The sequence below is a fragment of the Ornithorhynchus anatinus genome, chromosome 8 (assembly GCF_004115215.2).
Source record: "Ornithorhynchus anatinus isolate Pmale09 chromosome 8, mOrnAna1.pri.v4, whole genome shotgun sequence".
Taxonomy (NCBI): Eukaryota; Metazoa; Chordata; class Mammalia; order Monotremata; family Ornithorhynchidae; genus Ornithorhynchus; species Ornithorhynchus anatinus.
This window is the reverse complement of record NC_041735.1, coordinates 11504243-11517464: the sequence shown is the minus strand read 5'-3', so window position 1 is coordinate 11517464 and position 13222 is coordinate 11504243. Positions and strand designations below refer to the sequence as shown.

The 13222-nt window shown below is 41.3% G+C and overlaps 1 non-coding gene across 1 annotated transcript; it reads left to right on the top strand.

Annotated features, from left to right (window-relative positions):
- Positions 1 to 2429: 2429 nt before the first annotated feature.
- LOC114814082 lies at positions 2430 to 2567 on the top strand. Its single transcript, XR_003761824.1, has one exon. It is a non-coding gene; the product is annotated as a small nucleolar RNA SNORA7 (small nucleolar RNA).
- Positions 2568 to 13222: the final 10655 nt, after the last annotated feature.

Below are 13222 nucleotides of genomic sequence, written 5' to 3'. Positions count from 1 at the left end.
ATATTTGGCCTGACACTTCAGAGGCAGATTAACAAAAAGTTAAACAGCATAAATGTATTCATTCTGTAATTCTGGTTTATAGGCCACCAAAGCAAGTGGGTCAAGAAACACTGTTTTAGGGGGTAAAAACCTACCAGCAAAGACCAGAACTGTGAATTTTATCCTGCAGAAATATTGACCAAGGTTACAAATGATACCATATTTAAAGAAGACGTCATTTCCGGAGATAGTGTAAGCTTGTTTTATTATCAAGCTTTGCTCATCCCCATAAAAGACACTATTTTGCTTGGGTAAGGAGTATGGAATTGGAGTCTTTGTGAGAATTATGGAATTAATCCAAGGAAATGAGCCAAATATAAGCAAATTGACACTGAGCAGCAGCTGATTCACAAGATCATTAGATTGTAAACATCCTAGAGGATGTAGTATAATTCAGGAAAACATAACCCAGCATCATATATCTTGCACATGAATGTGAAATATTGTAAAAGAATGCAGTTTTCAATTTGGGGGAAGAAAATAGTATATCAGAAGGTTTTGTTTTGCAAGCGATAATTGAAATTAGCGGGTGAGCCGGAAGAGTATTCATGGTTGACAAGGTTGTAGGGCAAAATCCTCTGAAGTCCTTCTCAGCCCAAAGAAAGCAGAGGTGACCTTTCTGTAGAGAAGGTTAAGAAAAGATTAGTAGGAGAAATCAAAGAGAGGGTCTTTGAATAGCATAATATATTATAGTAATATATTCAATCTGTTACAGAGGATTAGGAGTTTTGAAGAAGGAAGAATCATGTGTGGAAAGAGTGAAGTCGAGAATAGGGAAAGGAGCATTACAGACTTCAGTAGTTTGAAAGTACTGCTCAAAAATCAGAGTAATGTTCAGAAAAGACGTGTGACCATTACCAGAAAATGCCAGGTTTTTTAGGTAGCTCTTTCTTCATCTTAAAGGACATGGGAGATGAGCTTTCTGCTATTATGCCAGCGATGGTGCTCAAAATTTATATTCCAGAGTGAAGCCTTGTTCTTATTACTCAAAAGCCATAGAGTCTAATCTGCCATTTTAACGTGTCGATGTGTAGCTTAAAATTATCCTTCCCATTACATTCCTCTTTCTGGCTCTTTCCAGTGGTGTTCGAATGAGGTCATTCAGGGTTACTCGGGACAACAGATAACTGAATAGGGAGTAAAGGTCAAAGCGAAGGAGCCTAGGCAGAGAACAAACAGGAGCCAGCTAATGGCCAAATGCCATTGATTGTTTTATTGAGTGCCCATTGGGGGTAATGCACTATTATGATGATGATGATGGAGTCTCCCTTTAGGAATGGTAGGCAGCCCTGAGACTTCAAAATAATAATTATAATAATAGATATATTTGATAAGATTCATTCATTCAATAGTATTTATTGAGCGCTTACTGTATACAGAGCATTGTACTAAGCACTTGGAATATACAGTTTGGCAACAGAGACAATCCCTGCTTATTATGTGCTGAGCATTTTGATAATACCATTATTATTGTTATTATTATTATTATTAATAGGTACAGCACAATCAAGTCTGATGCAGACCATGTCCCCCATAGGGTTTATTATTATTATTGGTAATAATAATTAATAATAGTGCCCTGTTCCCCATGGGGTTCACAGCTAAGGAGATGGAGAACTATATCAGAGAAGCAGCGTGGGTCAGTGGAAAGAGCCCAGGCTTGGGAGTCAGAGGTCATGGGTTCTAATCCCGGCTCCGCCACTTGTCAGCAGTGTGACTTTGGGCAAGTCACTTCACCTTCTCTGGGCCTCAGTTCCCTCATCTGTAAAATTGGGACTAAGACTGTGAGCCCAGGTGGAGAACTATATCAGAGAAGCAGTGTGGGTCAGTGGAAATAAGATGGGTTTGGGAGTCAGAGGTCATGGGTTCGAATTCCAGCTCTGCCACTAGGTAACTGTGTGACTTTGGGCAAGTCACTTCACTGGGCCTCAGTTCCCTCATCTGTAAAATGGGGACTAAGACTGTGAGCCCCTCCTGGGACAACTTGATTACCCTGTATCCCCTCCCAGCACTTAGAACAGTGCTTGGCACATAGTTCTAAATACCATCATTATTATTATTGAATGTCTATATACAAATCAGGAAACTGAGTCTTATAGAAGATAAACGATTTGCCCCAGGGCATACTACAGCCAAGGACCCAAGTCTCTTGACTTCTAGTCCTGTGCTCTTTCCACTAGGATTTGCTGCTGCAGGACCAAGGACCAAGTATGCAGAAACTGGCTCCAGTGCTTGTAATTTATGCAGGGCCACTTGTAGTCACTCTTCCCTGACCCATCTCCACTTGTTGTATTGGTCACACAGTTCAAAACCCTGAACCTTCCCAGTCTGCCTTTTTGTTGTTGTTTGAGAGGCTCTTTCCTGTCTTTCCTCTATCGTACCAGACTCAGCCCCTCCCTGGGTTGCACCTGGAGAGTCTCCAGTACTCTACCAGTCTCAACTATGGGAGGAAGAGTCAAGCAGATGCATACCCATTCCATTCCTAGATTGGGCACTGGCTAGTGAGTGGAAGGCAATCTGCTACAAGTCAAAACCTACCTGTGCTGGGCAGCAGCTGCATGGGAGAGATTCCGAGGGTGGAGACTCAGGTTTACTGCAGGGAAGAAGACAGTGGTAAACCACTTCCAGATTTTTACCAAGGAAACTCTGTAGATCCACTCTCAGAATGTTTGCAGATGGAGGCGGTGCGTTCTGGAAGAGATGCGTCCATGGTGAGCTATGGGTCGGAGATGACTCGGCAGCATAAGTCAAACCAGACAGCCCACTTCATGCTGTCCCAGTCCCCAAATTCTAATAAGAAATTAATCAAATATATCAAAAGCAGGAAGCCGGCTAGAGAATCAGTGGGGCCACTTGACTGTGGTGAAAAGATGCACTCAGGAATTAAACGGAGAGATCTGAGATGATCGATTGCGGTAATTCTTTACTTTGGTCTTTCCGGAAGAAAATGTTCGAGAACATCCCGCACCAATTTCTCTTCTATAGAAGACAGGTCAGAAGAATTGAATCCAACTACAGGAGGACCTGTGGCTGGCCAGTCAATTTCCATTTATCAGGAAGGGTCCAGAGTTGATTCCACAATTCTAGACCAGTGAGTCTCACTTTTGAACCTGGCCAGTTGGTAGAAGCTATAATTAATGTTAGCAGCAGGGACTACTTGGGAAAACACAACTTGTAGAGGGGGAAGCCTCACTAATCTCCTGGAGTCTTTGAAGTGGATAATCAGCATATGGATAGTGGAGAACCACTGGACATAATATTTTTAGGTTTTTAAAAGGCCTTTGACAAAGTTTTACACTAGAGGCTCTAAAAAATGGAGTTACTCTGAGTTGGAGGGAAGATTTTGTTATTGATCGAAAACTAGCTAAAAGAAAAGCAATGAGGCATAGAGATAAATGACCACTTTGTGGGGGTGGAGAACTTTCTACTCCAAACTTCCTTAGGGATTGGTCCTACGGAGTGTTTTATTGAATGTTTTTACAAATTATTATGGAAGTGGGAGCACACAGTGAAGCATACCAACTTGCAAATGACTCTCATTTCTTCCAGGAAGTGAAATGCTGTATGGATGGAGATGAATTTTTAATGTTATTTTTAATGTTATTTATTATTATTAATAATAATAATTGTGGTATTAAGTGCTTAATATGTGACAAGCACTATACTAAGCACTGGGGTGGGTATAAGCAAATTGGGTTGGACACAGTCCCTGCCCCATGTGAAGCTCACAGTCTGCCCATTTTATGAATGAGGTAACAGGCACAGACAAGTGAAGTAACTTGCCCAAGGCCACACAGTAGACAGGTGGCAGAGCCGGGATTAGAACCCATGACCTTCTCACTCCCAGGCCCCCTGCTCTATCCACTTCCCCAGCATTTACTATGTGTCGAGTACTGGGGCATATCCAAGATGAGCCAGTTGGACACAGTCCTTGTCCCACATGCATGCACAGTGTAAGTAGGAGGGAGTAAGATTTAATCCACATTTTACAGATGAAGAAACAGAGAAGTTAAGTGATTTGTATAAGGTCACAAAGGCAATTAGAGTGGAAATTAGAACCCAGGTTCCCTGACTCCAGGACCCATACTCTTTCCAATAAGCTATCCTTCTTCCTTACTTGAGGAAAATCTCAAAATTGAGGGAGCAGAAAATTGGGAGTTGACCATAGCTGTGAGTGAGTGTAACACAATGGATCTGAGGAAATGTAATCCATATTATAAATGAATGCTGATGATAGACTCTAAGATCTTGGAGTCTTCAGTGACTTCCTTTAAATCTCACTTTAATGTTTTATGGCAATGAAAAAGTCTAACAGAATGCCAGAGAAAACATAACAAATGGCATCATTTTCCATGTAAAACAAATCCACATATATATATATATATATATATACATATAGGTTTTTTTGCATGCATATATGTATATGAGAGAAAGAGGTGTGATAAAGAGCAAAATTATTTGTCAGTAAATGGGAGTTGGTTTACTCATGGATGTTGGATTCATCATTTGTTATTAAAGAAAAATTAAGCATGATATATGGCATGTCATAATAATTCAGTTGATTAATAATATTAGCAGTATTTGCTAATGTTTACTATGTGCCAAACACTCTACTAAGAGCTCATGAGGATAGAAGATAATCAGAGGAGAGGAAGAACAGTTATTAGTCCCTATTTTACTAGTGAGGAAAATGAAGCACAGAGAAGTTAAATGGCATCCAAGGTCACACATCAGGCCAGTGTAGAGTCAGGACTAGGAATGATGTCAGGAAGGGCAAACCCCATGATGTTCCTTCCAGCAGCCTTCGTTGACACTGTCAGATTGGTTGGATGAGCTACTCTTATGAGTGAGCTTTTTTTTGTAATTATAAAGAATAAATGCTCAAAGGGGCCGGGAGGGATATTCCAGTGACTGATCATTGTTCAGAGGAGGTAAAGTGGAAAGAACCAAGAGATGATGATATTCTTGGTGCTTAGGTTATCCACACTGAGCAAGGCACATTTACATTTAGTCTTTCACCTTACTAGGGCCCATTTACTAAATTGTCTGCCTCAGTGCACTAATGATTCTTAAAAAATTATTGTAGCCCCCATAGGTGCCTTCCTGACCAGGACACTCTAGTTTACAAACTAAAAGAACAATAATAATGAGGGTGTTTGTTGAGTGCTTACTATGTGCCAGGCACAGTATTAGGGTGAATACGAGCAAATCAAGTTGGGCACAGTCCCTGTCCCATATGAGCCCACAGTCTCCATCCCCATTTCCAGATGAGGTGACTGAGGCACAGAGAAGAGAAGTGACTTGCCCAGGGTCACACAACAGACAAGTGGAGGAGCCAACATTAGAACCCATGATCTTCTGCCTCCCAGGCCCTTGCTCTATCCCATATGCCATGCTGCTTCCCCAGTGGCTGGGAATATGGATCTATCGATCTATCAGTTAATCATATTTTGTGAGTGCTTACTATATGCAGAGCTCTGTACTAGGCACTTGGGAAATTTCAATACAACAGAATTAGCCGTCACATTCCCTGACAATAGTGAGCTTACAGTCTAGAGGGGGTGACAGACATTACTATGAATAATGAATTTATAATATATAACAAAGATATGTAAATAAGTGCTGTGGGGTTGGGGAGAAGAAAGGAACCTGAGGGATAATTATTGAAAATCTGTAAAATTTTGTTAAGATGTCAAGAAAGAGCCTTTGGCCAAGGAGACCTATTGATTGGCATAGGCCTCACAGAGCAGAATGAATGGATATATTTTGAAAGATGTTCTTCAGGTGGTAAAAAGCAGACAAGAAACAGTCCCTCATGATTTAAAGTGGTGAGTCTTGTTTTTATCTCTGTGGGCTGTGAGCTATAGTTGTAATTTAGCAGAGTGCTCTAAACTTCTCAAAGGTCCAGATTGAATCAATAAATAATAAGATAAATCTCAAATTTAATAGCTTTAGAAAATCATTGGATGCTCCAGAAACAAATGAAAAAGTAACCATTCTAGAGTGAAGCATAATTTTGCCAAGTTTTTGCTAGGACAGGGCTGGAAGTGGGGAAGATAATTAGAAGGGCTGACACCTTAAGATACCAAAATAATAATCTAGTCTATTAAAAATATGATTTCACTTTTAAAATATGGTATTCCCCTTCTCCTGCCCCCACACCTATTGCTATTAGCTCTAAGCCAAGCACTGTATGGCTCAGTGGAAAGAGCACGGGCTTTGGAGTCAGGGCTCATGAGTTCAAATCCCAGCTCTGCCACTTGTCAGCTGTGTGACTGTGGGCAAGTCACTTAACTTCTCTGTGCCTCAGTTCCCTCATCTGTAAAATGGGGATTAAGACTGTGAGCCCCACGTGGGACAACCTGATTCCCCTTTGTCTACCCCAGCGCTTAGAACAGTGCTCGGCACATAGTAAGCGCTTAACAAATACCAACATTATTATTATTATTAAACTCAAACTCTTTTCACTTTGTGAAACCAAAAACACCGTTTGCTCACTTCTGCAACTTTACAGGGCAATACCCATTCTTGATTTTTTTTAGACACAAGTTTGACTAAGCGAGCCATTAAAAGTGGATCAAACTGAGCTGAATGGCAAATTAAAACATTCCTTGGACAAATGACACATTCCTATTTTAGCTCCCATCTGTCGAGGGTTGATTTGGAGGTGTAATATGATAGGAAGAATCTTCCCATGCCTCACTTTGACTCTCTCCCCAGAGACATCTTCCTTAGCCCCCAAACTCTAGAAAGTTAGGAATCTTCTCCCAAATGAAAACTGAGTACATCACCATGTTGCCATGGATAGGCCCCTTATCTTTCATTCAGTCCTATTTATTGAGCACCTACTATGTGCAGAGCACTGTCCTAAATGCATGGAAAGTGCAGTTCAGCAACAGAGAGAGACAATCCCCGCCCACAGTGGTCTTCTCCCACTCCCTTCTGGGTCACCTTGGCAGTTGGATTTGTATCCTTTATTTACCGGATATTCAACCCCATAGCATTAATTTACATACCTGTAATTTATTTGTTTATTTATTTATTATGTTAATGTCTGGCTCCTCTAGACTGTAAGATTTTTTTGGATGGGGAAGGAGTCTACTAACTTTGCTATATTGTATTGTCTTAAGTGCTTATTACAGTGCTCCGATACAGTAAATACTCAGTAAATTCGATTGATTGATCTAAAAATTATCCTTCCCACCCTCGAGTATTCCTCTTCACAAAGCTTCACTTTCAGAACTTCCCATGCCCATGAATAATTATATAGGCAAGCACATCGCATGATTCACTTCATTAGAACAATAAATGTTACAAAACCAGACACACACTATAATAGAATGAGAATCAAATGCCCAAATAATATGTCTCTTTAAACTGATCCCCTTCCCCCTAGACCCTAAAAATACCCAAGGTTCTAAATTTCAAAATAATAATTGTGGCATTTGTTAAACACTTACTATATGCTGAGCACTATATTAGAAGCTGGAGCAGATACAGGATCATCAGGTCGGACAACTGATGTCCTACATGGGACTCCCAGTCTAAGTGGGAGGCAGGACAGGTTTTGAATCCCCATTTTACAGATGAGGAAACCGAGGCACAGAGAGGTTGAGTGATTTCCCTACCCTCATGCAAATTACAGAGCTGTAATTAGAACCCAGGTCCTCAGACTCCCAGGCTGTGTTCTTTCCACTAGGCCATGCTACTTCTATGAATTTTCATCTAGTGAAAATCCTTTCCTTATTCTCTTTTTGCATTTAGTAGTATTTACAAATCCTAAATGTCGTATTCCAGCTAAAAATTGGGATAGATGGACCAGCGGAAACTTTGTAAGGATTCTGAGACAAGGAGGCAGATGCTGCAAACAGTTAATACAACAGCAAAGCAAGGGACAATATTTTTGTGGACACAGTGTTGGGAGCCCTAGCCTTCCAGCCATATCCTCAGCCAATGAATTTCACCAGAAATTATGTCATGGTTTAGCAAAAAGAACTCTGTATAGTTGGCAATATTAGTCTTTACCCTCACGGATCACAGTTTATTATATATTCAATTATGTTCGTGGGGTTGAAGAATATTTTTTCTCCAGATGAACTAAACACTTAGCGTACAGCATGTTCTGGTCCTCCTCCCTGAGAAGGTGGGACCACAAATCAATCAGTCAATCAGTCAATCAATTGTATTTTATTGGGCATTTACTGTGTGCAGACCAGTGTATTAAGCGCTTGGGAGAATACAATAAACCCGAGTGCTTAGTACAGTATCTGGCACATAAGTGCTTAAAAAATACCTTAAAAAGAAGAACTTGGGTAGGTTTAGGAGCTTAACTGAGTGATCGCTATTGCCTGGGGGGTACCTGCTGCTTCCTTCCTGCCAATGTCAGCATAACTGGATTTTCAGGGAAGCTCTGAGCCTCCCAGATGCAGCAAGGTGAAAAAGCAACATAGGAAGAGAAAGGTGCCTTTAGTGTTGACCAGCTAGGTGTAACATAGGAAGGACCCGTTGAGAGGCCCCGACTTCAGAAACAGAATTTTTGTTCACGTGGGGTAATCCCAGCTAATGTTATTTGAGAGGGTTTAATGGTTTGCACTGCAGATTTAAGCCAAAAAGGGGGAATTTCCATTTGAAACTGTATTTAGGACAAAAAGCCCAAAGAGCCCTTGCTCAGTGCCGGCACAGCTCCAGACCGTCAGAGGGTTGCTCAGCTGGCAGCGAGCCGAGGTAGTCGCTTGCAGTTTCCACACACCTTTCTTGACTGAAGCAATGGGAGAGGGGAGAGGAACAAGCTGTCAATGCAAAGGCCATTTGGCATTGTCTTCTATTCAGAGCTCAGCTATTCTCTGCTGCTTCTGCTTTTGCAGTCTGCTTTTCAAAGTGCTTTAGAATTAGTTCCCCACATAGTGCTTCATGTCCCATCTACATTGGCTTTGTAGGCAAAGAAAGTGCCCACCAATCTTCCCAAGTGCTTAGGACAGTGCTCTGCACATGGTAAGCGCTCAATAAATCCCCTTTATGGATCGAATGCTATCAGACTTCTGCATGAGAAGCAGCGTGGCTCAGTGGAAAGAGCACGGGCTGGGGAGTCAGAGGTCATGGGTTCAAATCCCAGTTCCATCGCTTGTCAGCTGTGTGACTTTGGGCAAGCCACTTAACTTCTCTGTGCCTCAGTTAGCTCATCTAAAGACTGTGAGCCCCACGTGGGACAAACGCTTAACAAATGCCATCATCATCATTATTCTTATTATTATCATCCAATGTAAAGAGTCTACACTGACAAACAGGAGACCTGGCTTCTAGTTCTGGTTCTGCCTGCTGAGGCTATGCCAGCAGGAGTCCTGGAAAATGGCTTAGCTAATGAGGTGACGAAAGCCACAGTGGCAACCAAGGCCGCTACCTGCCAAGTTACAGCATTGACATTGCGGCCGTCACCTCTGCTATAGTAGTAATAATGATATTTATTAAGCACTTTCTCTATTCAGAGCATTCTACTGAGCTGGGAAAGAGTATACAGGTGGGAATTAAACACGGTCTTCATCCCTCAAGGGGCCCACAATCTATGAATAAAGCTTGGGGAGGGGACTGGAGACAGACCCTTCAGGAGCAGTGAAACAAAACCTGAAAACAGTATAAGAGACTTGGACAGATAAAAAATACATAAAGTAATTCTTCATGTAAAATCCTCTATATTTAGTCATATCCCGACTCATCTACTCATTCACCTCAGTGGGAGCATGAGTGACAGGGATGAGAGGATTTGAGTGGCCCTGTGCAAACTGTTCGCACCATAATCAATTTCTCCCTGCTGATTCTTGGTTCTGAGGTTTCGAGACTGAGTTTGTCTGTCACTCTTGATGGGAGATCCCATCTACCTTTTGATGCCTTCCCCAAATACTTTTTCCTGATGCTAGACTGTAAGCTCATTCTAGACTCCCAACTTGTTGTGGGAAGGTAATGTATCTGCCAACTCTTGTATTATATTCTCCCAAGCACTTAGACAATGCTCTGCACAGCCTAGGGGCTCAATAAATATCAATTGATTGATTTGTTGATTGCTTCTCAGGAGTTCAGAACAAAACCATCTTTCGACGGGGGTTATAGGCTTGGCTACGAATCCCTCCTGACCTTTTGATTTTAGTATGAGAGGCCCATATGGGGCCTGTTAAAGTTATAAAGCTCTTGGTTGCTATAAAAGCTACTAGTGAGGGAGATTTTTTTCCCTTTTGTACTTTCTTAGTATTTTCTGTCAGTGTTTAGAGTACTGAAAGAAACTATGATGCCATAGGAACAGAAGGCAAAGGATGCAAAATACCTGTGTATGTTTTCAAAAGCTGCATAAAGACTAGCAGAACACAGCTCCCTTCCCTGGTTCTCTCCATCTTCCTGGCTCACGCCTAGGGCCTTGCTCATCTCTGGTATTCCTGGCCCACCATGGCCATCCCTAGCCACACTTCTCCCCACCCTGGCTGGCTTTAGCCTTGTTCCCCAATCCGTCAGTTGATATTCACTGAGCGCTTATTGTGTACAGAGCGCTATACTAAGCACTTGGAAGAGTATAATAGAGTAAGTAGACATGATCCCTGTCCTCAGGAAGTTTATAGTCTAGTTTACAATCCCTACTTATCCTGTCCATTTTGCTCATGAGCCGAGGCAGCCCTTACCTCATGTTGCTCTGCTCATTTCAGTCCTTCCCCTCCGACGTCCGCCCCAATCTCTCAGACCATTTGCCGGCCTGAACTGTCATTCAATCAGTACAATTTATTGAGTGCTTAAAGTCTGTAAAGAACACTGGACTAAGGCCGTGGAAGAGTGCAATAGGATTAGCACACACGAAGCTTGTCTTCAAGGAGCTTTCAATCGGTTCATCCCAGCTCACTTGCTTCTTCATCATCTGACCTCTCGAACAGCAGCTGGGGAGGTCGGATAAGTGCGGGGTACTTAGTTTCAGGCATATAGCATATTAATAATACAGGCCATTGCAGCTATCAAGATTATGACTATTGGAATCCATTCACGACTCACTGGGAATTAGGGTTTATCTGTATTCTTTCCCAAAATGTTATCAGTCTCCCTTGAACCCACAGAGAATTATATAGAGTCAATTTTATAGTTACAAGTTTCAGCCGGTAATCATCTGAGGCCATTAGTGGCTGAACAAATGTTCATTTTATGCATTGCAGTATTATGTAGTGTACAATTAAAAGAGTTTCTCAATATGTTAAGATTAATAAAGTAAATATTTTACAGGCTGGTTTTCTTCCTTGGGTATTGGAAAAAGAGATTCAGAGCAACATCAACCCTACTGGCTGTATTGAAATATTAAAACATATAAATTATTTATACCGAGACAGAGACTCGCAGCAGATATGAAATCTTCAGAACATTATATATATATAAATTATATACTCACTATTTGATTCAAGAAGAGGCTTAATGCATTAGAAAACATCCTTCTGAGTTTACTTTGTTCAGCATGCACTCGACTACACTATTTTAATGAACATGAGTAGAGAAGAGGCAATTAGCATTCCAGGCCAATGTCTTCCGAAAGGGAGAAAACTCACTTCATCCCCAGATCAGCTAAACTCATGTTCACCACTTTGAGGAAAACAGTTAAATTTAGTAAAGTCGTGTATGGAAGGATGTAATGGGAGTTTTAATGGTGCCATAAAAAACTTCATTAAATCATTTCTTAGATGTTGACCCAGTATTTGTATTTTGAACGTACTCTGCAGGACAGCTATACAGTAAAGTGCAGATTTATCCATCCCAGATTTATGGCTCTTAGCTAAATTTTCCCTTAATTAAATGCTTTAGGGTAAGGCAGATATAGTCACTTTTAGCAGAGTGACCTGAGTGGTGATGTAGCCCTTGACATTGATCCATCAAATACTCCTTTATGTTCTGTATCAAAGCCGTAGTTTAATTTCATTTAACAATGGGCAGTGTGACTTATCATAGCTAAAATCCCAGCAGGGAAATAAATATCCCCTCACCTTAAATGCCTATTTATTGTTCCCAGTCTGTCACACTTGATTAAAATATAGAGTTTGCCTCCAAGGCCGAAATTAGCTTTTCATTTTGAATGACTACCATTCAGGCCTGAAAAATAACAACTCGTTTGTTTCAATATTTACCACGTCCATTCAGAAGGGGTTTACATTATTGCCAATTAGGACTTAATTGTTAGCCATAACTCAAGCATTTGCAAGCTATCAGGAGGTGGAGACATCCTTTTATTTTTACTGTACTGCCTCTCTGAAGCTTTTGGACCTTTCATTATGATCTCTTAGAATGGCTGTTATTATGCTTAATGTTGCTGTTACATGAACAGCTGGCTGATACTGAGTCTCCTGCATATAAGTATGCTTTTCCTTTTTCTTTTTTTTGGATATGATTCTGGGAAAATAGCATATATCCCCTAAGACACTGCAAGATCCAGGAAGGGAAATCCCTGGAGAGGAATTCTTCTGTTTTTTCAACCTGAATGAACAGAATAATTATTTCAAATCTCCACTCCTCTTGAGCTGAACAGCTTCAGGCTTTGGTTCCAGTGAATCAGGGCTTTTCTATTCTAATCCTCTCTCTGTTTCTCTCAGTGAAGCAGATGGAAATGTTGGCGAAAGCATCATCTCTGGCTGACTGTATGAATAGAGGACCCCCCCCCCTCCCCCCCATTAGACTCTAGCCCCTTATGGGTAGCGATTAGAGCTTATTTATTTATTTATTTATTTATTTATTTATTTTTTTGGTGCTTGCTAAGAACTTAATATGTGCCCAGGTCTATACTAAGCACTGAGGTAGATTCAAGATAATCAGATGACACAGTCCCTGTTCCCCATGGGGCTCACAGTCTAAGTTGGAGGGAAGAACATTGAATGTCCATTTTAGAGATGAAGTAAATGAGGCACAGAGAAGTTAAGTGGGAGAAGCAGCGTGGCTCAGTGGAAAGAAGCACGGGCTTGGGAGTCAGAGGTCACGGCTTCTAATGGTCACGGGTTCTAATCCCAACTCCGTCACTAGTCAGTTGTGGGACCTTGGGCAAGTCACTTAACTTCTCTGTGCCTCAGTTCCCTCATCTGTAAAATGGTGTTTAAAACTGTGAGCCCCATGTGGGACAACCTGATCACCTTGTATCCCCTAACGCTTAGAACAGTGCTTTGCAAATAGTAAGCACTTAACA